The sequence below is a fragment of the Neopelma chrysocephalum genome, unplaced genomic scaffold (assembly GCF_003984885.1).
Source record: "Neopelma chrysocephalum unplaced genomic scaffold, ASM398488v2 Primary Assembly neopelma1_93, whole genome shotgun sequence".
Classification (NCBI taxonomy): Eukaryota; Metazoa; Chordata; class Aves; order Passeriformes; family Pipridae; genus Neopelma; species Neopelma chrysocephalum.
The window spans coordinates 528483-537624 of NW_020897755.1; the positions used below are offsets into that span (position 1 = coordinate 528483).

Below are 9142 nucleotides of genomic sequence, written 5' to 3' on the forward strand. Positions count from 1 at the left end.
CAGGTGTGTGCACCCACATCACTGTGTGAGTGCACAGTTGTGTGCACGTGCACCGGGCATTGCTCATGTGCACAGATGTGACACACATGTTCACATTGCCCACTCGGACCCCCGGGTGTGTGTAAGCGGCTGTGGGTGTACAAGGGGCTGTGTGTGTCCGTGATGGGCTCACACTGTCTGGGGCTGTGCGTGTGAGCGGTTCCCGGTGCCCACTCGGTGCTGCCGTGCCCGTCTCTGCCCATCCCGTTCCCGGACGGCAGCACTCCACACCCGGCCCTGCCCTGGTGCCCTGGTTTTTGGGAGCAGCTCCCGTGCGTGGGAACGCGGCGCTCCCGGGCCACTCCAGGGGCCGAGCGGAACGCTGCAGATAAGGATGAAAGTGCCGGCAGCGGAGCGGGGTCGCGGTGGCCTGTGGCCGCCTGCCCTGTCCGCTGTGCCAGCCCTGCCCAGCCCCGTCTGCTCCCGCTGCCGGTGCCAAGTTGGCAGGAGAAGGAGCTCCTGGTGCTGGGAACACCGAAGGGAGGAAAGTTTGCACAGTGCGGGAGAGGGAGGAGGAAGAAGAGGGTGGGGAGGGGGGACGGGGGACGGGGACAATGACAGCCGCGGCCGGAGGCAGCTCTGCGGTGTGAACGCGGGGCACAAGGTGCCCCACGGGCGGCTGCTTGTGGCTGAGAAGTGCTGAGGGGCATTTGGGGTGCTCTGGTGACCCTCAGCCACCCCAGGCGATAGCAGACAGGGAAGGGGCAGCCCCCAGCCACTGCCTTTTCCCATGTAATAAAGAGAAAAATTCAGGCATTGGAACTGGCTGCCCAGGGAAGTGTGAAGTCCCTGGTAGTGTTCAAAAATCATGTAGATGAGGCACTTAGGGACATGATTCAGGGGTGGCCTTGGCAGTGCTGGGGGAACGGTTGGACTTGATGATTTTAGAGAGATTTTTTAACCTAAATGATTTTATAATTCTGTGATTCTATAATTTGGAGAGGTCTCTGCTCAGCTGAATGCTGCAGTGATGGCATAGAGCATGACTGCTTTGCAGACAGCATTCCCATCTGATCTTTTCATCTTGGGCATTCGTACCCACTGGCTGGGCCCTGGCTGGCCCCGGGAGAGGAGGAAATGAGCTGAGAACCAGGGCACGGGTGAAGCTGTCTGGGTAAGGGAGCAGGAATCAGCAGCACTGCTGTTAAAAATAGGCACGTGTGAACAGTGACACTCCATGACTGCACCGCTGGGACCCACCGAGCTGGGAGGGGACACCCCACTCCCTGCCTTGGTGACTTTGCTCCTGGCAATGGCCAAAACTGAGCTTTGGCTTCCCGGTGCACCTGGTGCAAGTCTGGCCCTGGACAGGGGACTGCAGTAGAAGTTCTTACTGCCTGGCCTGTGCTCAGGTCCCATCGCCCACAGGGCTGCAGTGGGAGACGCCTGGATTCGGTGCCCATCTGCAGAGCCACAGGCAGGAGCCGTGTCCCTGCACTCCCCCAGCTCATTCCACACACACCAGTGGAGCTGGAGCCTGTCTGCCCGGGGTGACCAAGCAGCCACCAGACCACAGCAAAGCTTCCCTGCTCACACTCATCTCCTTAGCAGCTCCCAGCAAAGCTCATTACGGGGCTCGGAGGCAGGAGCCAGCCCAGCTTAGCAAGTTGTTGTCCCTCAGAGGAGCCACCCATGCGCTTGGTGACGTGGATGATGCAGGTCGGCTGGGTGTGGGGATGGCACGTGCCTTCCCTCCGAGCACGGCCTGGCTGAGGGCTCATCCTCTCCTGGTTTGCCTTCCCCCGTCCCATGTCATGATGCTGCACAGGATCCTGCTGTGATCACCACAGGAATGGCAGGGTGGAGGTCTCGCCCTGGGTCTGTGCCATCCCAGGCCCCTGGCCCTGTCTCAGATGCTGCCAGCAGCCAGCCAAGTACTCACAGGTGACCGTGGGGCTGGGGAGGATCTGGGACAGTCAGTGCCTGCGGTGACATGCCACAGCCTTGTGGCAGCCTGGGCTGAGCCACCGCCCACACCCCTGCTCGAGCCTGAGTTTGATCCTCCCCAATTACAGCTCTCCCCATGACCTTCCCTGTTGCCTCACGCAGTGCCTCTCCATGCCTGTCTTTGAAGGAAGCTGAGCCACTAGATCAAAACAAAAATCTTGCCAAAGAAACTATTTACAGGCTCCTCATGGCTCCTAGAACAGATGATGGGAGATGTTGCAATGAGGTGCAGTGGCATCACAGTGACTCAGCTCACACCCAAGACTGGGAGTGTGCAGGAGACTGAGCAGGGACGCAGGAGAAATCCACGGGACACTGAAAAGGGCAGTGGGGCAGAGAAGGATCAGGCAGTGAGAGATCAGGCATCGAGGGATCAGGCAGTGAGGAATCAGGCAGCAGGGATCAAACAGCAAGGGAACACTTGCCTGGGGGCTGTCCCTCTCTGAGCTCTCCCATCAGCCCCTGGAAGGAGGAACGAGCCCCTGTGCCAAGCCTGCCATCCCCATCCATGCTGCTGGCATCTCTGAGATCACAGCTCAATCTGTTCTCTACCATCTTCCCTTGGTGGCCGTTGTCACCCCCATCTCCCATGGAGTTATTCCCAAGGGGCAGCCCCAGTGGGGACATCCATCCTGCTGTTTCAGACTGTCTGGGTCCAGAAACCCCAGTCCTGCCCATCCCATACCTGGCTTCAGGGTTTAACTTGTTTAAAAGGTGCTGGCTGGCTCAGGAAATGATCTGTCCATCGAGGCAATGCCTCCCCTTCCCCATCCACAAGACACCCAAAATGCAGGCCAGGTTGGCAGAGGTGCTGTGGGGGGATGTGCTGGTGAGCCCCCAGGGCAGCCATGCCAGCATGGACCCAACACAAGGTGCACTGGTTCCTCATCTCTCAGCCAGCAGCCGATGCAGATGTTGGGAAGAGGAACTTTGCTAAACAATTCCTCCTTCAGTTCCTCTGCCTTCCCCATGGCCCTGCCACCCTGGGCAGTATCTGGGCAAGCACTTTGGCTGGGGTTCACTACTAGCCTTGTGCCACCACCTCTGGATTGCTCCTTGCCCTCCATCCCAGCCTCCTGCTGCTCCCTGTGAGGGAGGAGGGAGTGTGAGCAGGGCACACAGCCCCTGATGCCCAGTGGCACCTTCCTCCAGGGCAGCTGCTGGCTTGGGAACATGCAGAGAGGGTTTCCATGGATATCATGTCCCATGAGCTGCAGGTCAGGGATAAACACACAGACTTCTGCTGAGAGCATTTCCCATCTTCTCCTAGTTTCTTCCCACTCTAACATTGCTGCAGTGCTGGGTGGTGCAATCCTGGGACTGGCATTTTTTACCCTTAAGCAGTGTGACCCAGGAGGGAAATGCCAGGATGGTGGTTCTGATGAAAGTAGGGGAACAGATCCAGCACCTTCCACTACCCCAGACTGGCCAAGGACCAGATCTCTTGGGCTCCCTTCCCCCAGGGGTGGATTCCCTCTTCCCTTGCCCCTCAAGGCATGCCAGCCTGCAGTCCCCCAGCCTAGGCTGCCAGGTTGTGGCAGTCTCTTGGTGTGTCACTTTGCTCTGAAAGTGCTGGGGAGATGTGCAGGAAAACAGACTCCCCCTGCAGTGCTCAGACAAAGGAACATTTCCATGGGCTGGAAAGGATGACACGTGAGGAAGCTCTTCAGGATGTCCCTGCTCTGCCCCTGTGCCCTTGTTGGGGGTTACAGAGCTCAGTGCCCTTGACAGGCCCTGGTGCACCACCAGCATGGAGGAGATGTGGCTGGAAACTTCTGCTACCACTGTTGCTGTGCCAGAGCATCCCACTGTGGTTGGAGTGGTGGTGGATGGAGCTGAGGAAGCAGCATGGCCTGGGACACGCAGGCAGGCTCTGCCTGCACTGCCCAAGGGCAGCTCACTTGTTCCTCCAGAGGCATCTGGTGTCCCCAGGGCCACTTCTCAGGGGCCTGCCAACAGCCAGGACCTCTTGCAGCTGCTGGATTGGAACTGGCAATTTGGAGCTGAAAGGCTCCCGAGGCCTCTCCAGGACTGTAGCATGGCTGCCCAAGTGGCATCACTTCACTTCGGGATCCAAGAGGTGTGTAAGTGCAAAGGAACAGCCTTGTTTCATTAAGAGGTTGAAGAACTGGCAGCTTTGGGCCCTCTGTCAAGCTCAAGGATCTCTGCCAGCACCTAAATCCAAGGGGCTGCTGGCAGCGTGCTGGGAAGCCAGGAATGAGATAAGGGAGACATAACTGAGCTGGCACCAAGGGAACTCCTGCAGGAGGAGATCGGGATCTTTGTTGCCATCCCAGCCACCTGCACTTTCCTGCAGGGCACAGCAGCACAGACCAGGAGATGGGCTCAATGAGTCCCTTCCAACTCAGGATATTCTGTGGTTCTCTGAGACCACTCTCAGCACAAAAAGGCCACAGGGAGGTGGATCTCTTCCTAAAGAGATTTATGTTTCCCTCTTCCAAGACCAAGAGAGAGTTAAAAATTCCCCTAACCCACTGCTGTAGAGGAAGCTGGAGCAGGGCAGGCAGTGCTGCTGCTCAGTGAGGACAGGCAGGTTGCTGCCTATGGGGATTGTATTTTGGCTTAGAAATAAACTGGAGAAACTTTGGAGATAGAGGGAGCATCTCCAGGAAAGATGAGCTCTGGCTAAAGGACAACAGACCTGGGGTATCAGCCCTTGATATGAGACCATCATAGGAGGGTTCAGTGAAGGGTGGTGGGTGAGGTGAGTCGGCAGTGGTGTGGGGAATCATCCAGAGGTAAATCTTTCTCTGTGAGGGGGGTGAGGCCCTGGCACAGGTTGCCCAGAGAATCTGTGGCTGCCCCATCCCTGGAAGTGTCCAGGGCCAGGTTGGATGGGGCTTGGATTCACCTGGGCTAGTGGGAGGTGTCCCTGCCCATGGCAGGGGGTGGAACAAGATGAACTTTGAGGTCCCTTCCAACCCAAATCAGTTTGGTGTTCTGTGACTCAATGAAATACAGAGGAAAATACTTGCAAAAAACATGGAGACACTGTCTAGCCTGTGTGGATGTGTGGCTCCTACAAAACAGATCCTAATGCAATAAATACCATGGTGAATCAGCAGGAGGATGGTTTAACAGGAAAGCAAGGTAGTCAAAACACAAATAAGTAGTAAAACTAAAATGGAATAAAATAAAAATTCTGCAAATCCTAGCATTATCTATTTCAAACCAGGAAAACAGCAAAAGATGCAAATTCCCCACAAGCTAAAAACAGCATTAACTGAGATGAAAATATATTTTGAGTGTAATTCGCTTACCACATAAGAATTAACAGCAGTGTATTTTTGCAAACACATCAGAAGTGGGAACTCTGCTGAAAAACTACTGGGCTGGCACATGCTCAGGGCAGACCCTGCAGCAGGACACAGGCAGCAGGTCCCTGACCTTCCCAACACCAGAGGAGAGGTGGCAAAGGCCAGGCTGATTTCTAGGAAGGGCTCCAAAGGATCCAGGAAACACTGGACTCCTAAACCTGGCTTTGGTACCTGTCGGATATGCTGGAAGAAGGAAGAAAATATGGCATTAGAACATGTATGAAAGAACATGCAGTGCTGAGGCAACATCCAGCAAGGCTTGGAGGAGGGAATTCTCGCTAGAATGACATGGAATATGTAAATAATGGTGGATCAGATCAAATATAAACAGTAATTTTTGCAAAACTTGGACAAAATCTCTCTCCTAAAGCTCTTCAGGACGTTAAGGTGTATTAACAGTGGGGGACAGGCTGGGTGCATGTCACAGCCTGGCAGAGAAGAGACCTGCAAGGGGTCACTGAGGGGGAAACAAAGGGAAGAGTATTTTCATTCCCTAGAGCAGAGCCTCAAGGAACAGCACAGGGCTGGAGCTGGCTCAGACCAACAGGAAGCACTTCCAAAACGGTGCATGAGCCCACTGTGGGAGGCTGCCTCTGCCGTGGGGATCCAGCGTGGAAATGGATCCAGAGGGAACAAGGGAACACACAGAGAGTTGGTTTGCTGGGGCTGTGGGAAGTCCAGGATGCTCCCAGGCCACTCCTGGCTGAGGAGGACAAGGACAAGATCCCTGTTGCTGGCTCTGACTCAGCCCTTGATCAGGCCCAGGTCCCCCCACCCCTGCTGAGGTTGTGCTGGGCCCCCCTGTCCCGTGGCACTTCCCCAGGGTCCAGAGCCTGGGACTGGCCCCAGAACCAGCCCCAGGAGCTCCCCAATTCCTCCCCCATTCCTGCATCCCCTGACAGTCCTTTGGGACACCAAAGGGTTGGAGCTCACACACTTACCCATGGATTTGAGAGCCTGAAGATTCAAGGCACTAAAGTTTGACCTTGGGATCTGCTCCATCCTGCTCTCCAGAGGCTCTCCAGGAACCCAACCCCTTTGCAGCCAAAATCCAGGCTGGTTTTCAATGCCCGAGGCAGGAATGAGGGAGCAAATTCCTGCTGAGACAAGCTGGAGGTGCAATGCCATGGACACAATTCCCTACAGAGTGACTGCAGGCACCCAGCTCACCCTGCTGATGCAAATTACCAGTTATGAAATAGAGAAAATTGTTAATTATTTCCCTTTTCATCCATTTGTTATGGCTTTCTTCTTTATTGCTAATTATTAGTTTCAATTCACCACTGAAGTAGGGTGGGGGTTTCTCTTCTCTGGTATTGGCTTGGTGACTCTTGAAATAAATCCTAAGGAATTGCCTTTTACTACAATTTTCTATCTGTCTTTCCCCATCACTGTTTTTTCTCAGTTTTTCTTGTCTTTACGGGGTTTGACTTTTTAATGCACCCTATGTTTCTGTTTACTGAATGGATTCTTCTCTGCCCAAATTGAATGTAATCAAGTCGTGATCACTGTTCCCTAGGCAACCACCAATGAAATTATAGAGCCATGATCATGAATTAACAGCTTTGAAAAGTTAAAAAGGGTTAATAAATCTGCAAGGGTTAATAAATCTGCTGGACCAAGGCATTCCCAGCTGAGCCACTGGTCACTGCAGAGAGCTTTGGGATAATGATCTTGGTTCAAGAATTAGGGAAAGACAAAACACCGCCCACCAGCCTGTAGAGAAAATTTCAAACTAATGTGATGAAGGGCTGTTTCCTTTCTGTCAAAATTCTGAGGGGGTGCTTTGGTTAACAAAGGAATTGCATCCATACCTGCATGGGATGTGGGAATTACAGGAACTGAAGAGGTTGTGCAGGGGCGTGGCAGTGAAGTGAGGCAGTTCAGCACAGCCTTGTTGCCACCTGCAATGCCAGAGGAAAGAAAAGAGTGACTGTGGAGCACAGTGTCCCAATGGACATGGTGGGGAGGAATGGGAGAACCCCTCCAGCCTGTCCTGTTGCTCCTGACAGTGTTCAGTTGGTTCAAAAAAATCCAAGAAACAGGCCACAGAAACCAACTTGAACACGTGCTAAGCTTCCCAGAGTCATTTGGCAGACTTGTGTCTTTGCTGGGACTTTTCTGTGTGCTTAGTGAATGTTAGGAAAACAATTGGGAGCAGTTGGGAAGGGGCAACCAGCCCGTGGGAGGATGAGGTCTCTGCAGGACACCCCGACTGGAGACACCTCTTCCAAGCCCTGAAGCTCCATGGTGGGCTCAGTCAGGGCATCACACCCCAGGGGTTATTTCATGCTCACTCCTGCTTCCCGCTGAGGTTTGGTGGGAGCAGCTGCTCCACTCAGCTCCTCATGGTACGAACTTCCTTCCAGATCCCCTTTGCCTCCTGCTCACAGCCCAGGCCGTGGTGTTCACGGCTCACTGGGACGGGCTTTGAAAAACAACCTTGTTACGTGTGAGGTGTTCTGTGGGACAGGAAACTCCAGGTCCCCACTGCCCCCTGCTGCCCCTTGCCCTGGGGGCTCAGGGGCCTGGCACCTTCCCCAGGCAAACCCTGGCCTCAGCCCACCTGAAGGGAAAGGTTTAAGTCCTCTTTTATGGAAGTACATTGGTGCCTGATTGAGGTTTATAGGTGTAGAATGTAGCCAGTGGATGGGATACACAGAAGCAAACACTGAATACAGGTACTGATCCCAGCCCTGTGCCACACATTAACTCCCACACTCATTAACCTGTGAGCTCCTGTCCCACAGTCCCAAGGCCGTTTCTAAGCAGCTTTCTGGTGTCTTTTCTGAAGTAAGGAGCAAACATCGGGCCTGGAAGGCAGCGCTGGGGGCATGGCTGGAGGGAACCCCTGAGCCTCCTTCCCCAGCTCCCGCCCAGGGTGGCCTGACCTGCCTGGCCCGGCAGGGAGAGCCCACGGGCCACGGGACCGCTGTGAGCACCAGAGTCCCTTCACAGCCCCAGAGTCCCCTCAGAGCCTTCCGTGTCCCCTCAGAGCACCCTCAGAGCCCTGTCCCCTCACAGCCCCCGCACAGCCCCCCGTGTCCCCTCAGAGCCCCAGTGCCCTCCCAGAGCACCCTCTGAGTCCCGTGTCCCCTCAAAGCCTGGTGTCTCCTCAGAGCCCCGATGTCCCCAAAGAGCCCCAGGTATCCCTTCACAGCACCTGTGTCCCCTCAGAGCCACTATGTCCCCTGACAGCCCCGGTGTCCCATGAAAGCTTGGAGTTCCCCCACACCGCGGTGTCCCCTCAGGGCCTTGGTGTCACCTCACACCCCGTTAACCCCTCACACCCCGGTATCCCCCACACCCCGGTGTCCCCTCACACCCCACCATCCCCTCACAGCCCGGTGCCCCCCAGGGCCGGGCCGCTCCCGGCGCATGCGCGGTTGTTGGCGCGGCGGGCGGGCCCGGGCCATGTCGGGGCGGGGGCGGCGGGTCCGCGGGCGGCGCGGGCCGGGGGCCGGGACACGGACCCCGACACGGACCCCGACCCCGACACGGACCCCGACCCCGACCCCGGAGCGGCCGCGGGCGGGGCCGGTCGGCGGCTCCCCGAGGTGCGTAGCGCGGCGGCGGCGGGCGCGGGGCGGTGGCGGGCGCGGGGCGGGCGGTAACGCTGTCAGTGTCCCGCAGGCCCGGCCGGTTCTGCCCGCAGTGCGGGCGCCCCGTGGAGCCCGCGTTCCGCTTCTGCCCGGCCTGCGGCGGGAGGCTGCCCGAGCTGCCCGAGGAGGAGCGCGCCGAGCCCGCCCCGCCGACCCCACCGCCCCCGCCGCCGGCCCCCAGCCCCGCCGCCCCCTCCCCGCGGGCGGCCCGGCCCG

General features: G+C 56.7%; 1 long non-coding RNA gene across 2 annotated transcripts; it reads right to left on the reverse strand.

The window, feature by feature from the left end:
• Positions 1 to 5271: 5271 nt before the first annotated feature.
• LOC113972509 lies at positions 5272 to 8659 on the reverse strand. 2 transcript variants are annotated; one of them, XR_003535925.1, is made up of 3 exons: positions 8488 to 8659; positions 7139 to 7228; positions 5272 to 5507 (listed from the first exon to the last, which is right to left on the reverse strand). It is a non-coding gene; the product is annotated as an uncharacterized LOC113972509 (long non-coding RNA). The 2 variants fall into 2 exon arrangements; XR_003535926.1 differs by lacking the exons at positions 7139 to 7228; positions 8488 to 8659 and adding an exon at positions 6266 to 6389.
• Between the last annotated feature and the right edge of the window lie 483 nt (positions 8660 to 9142).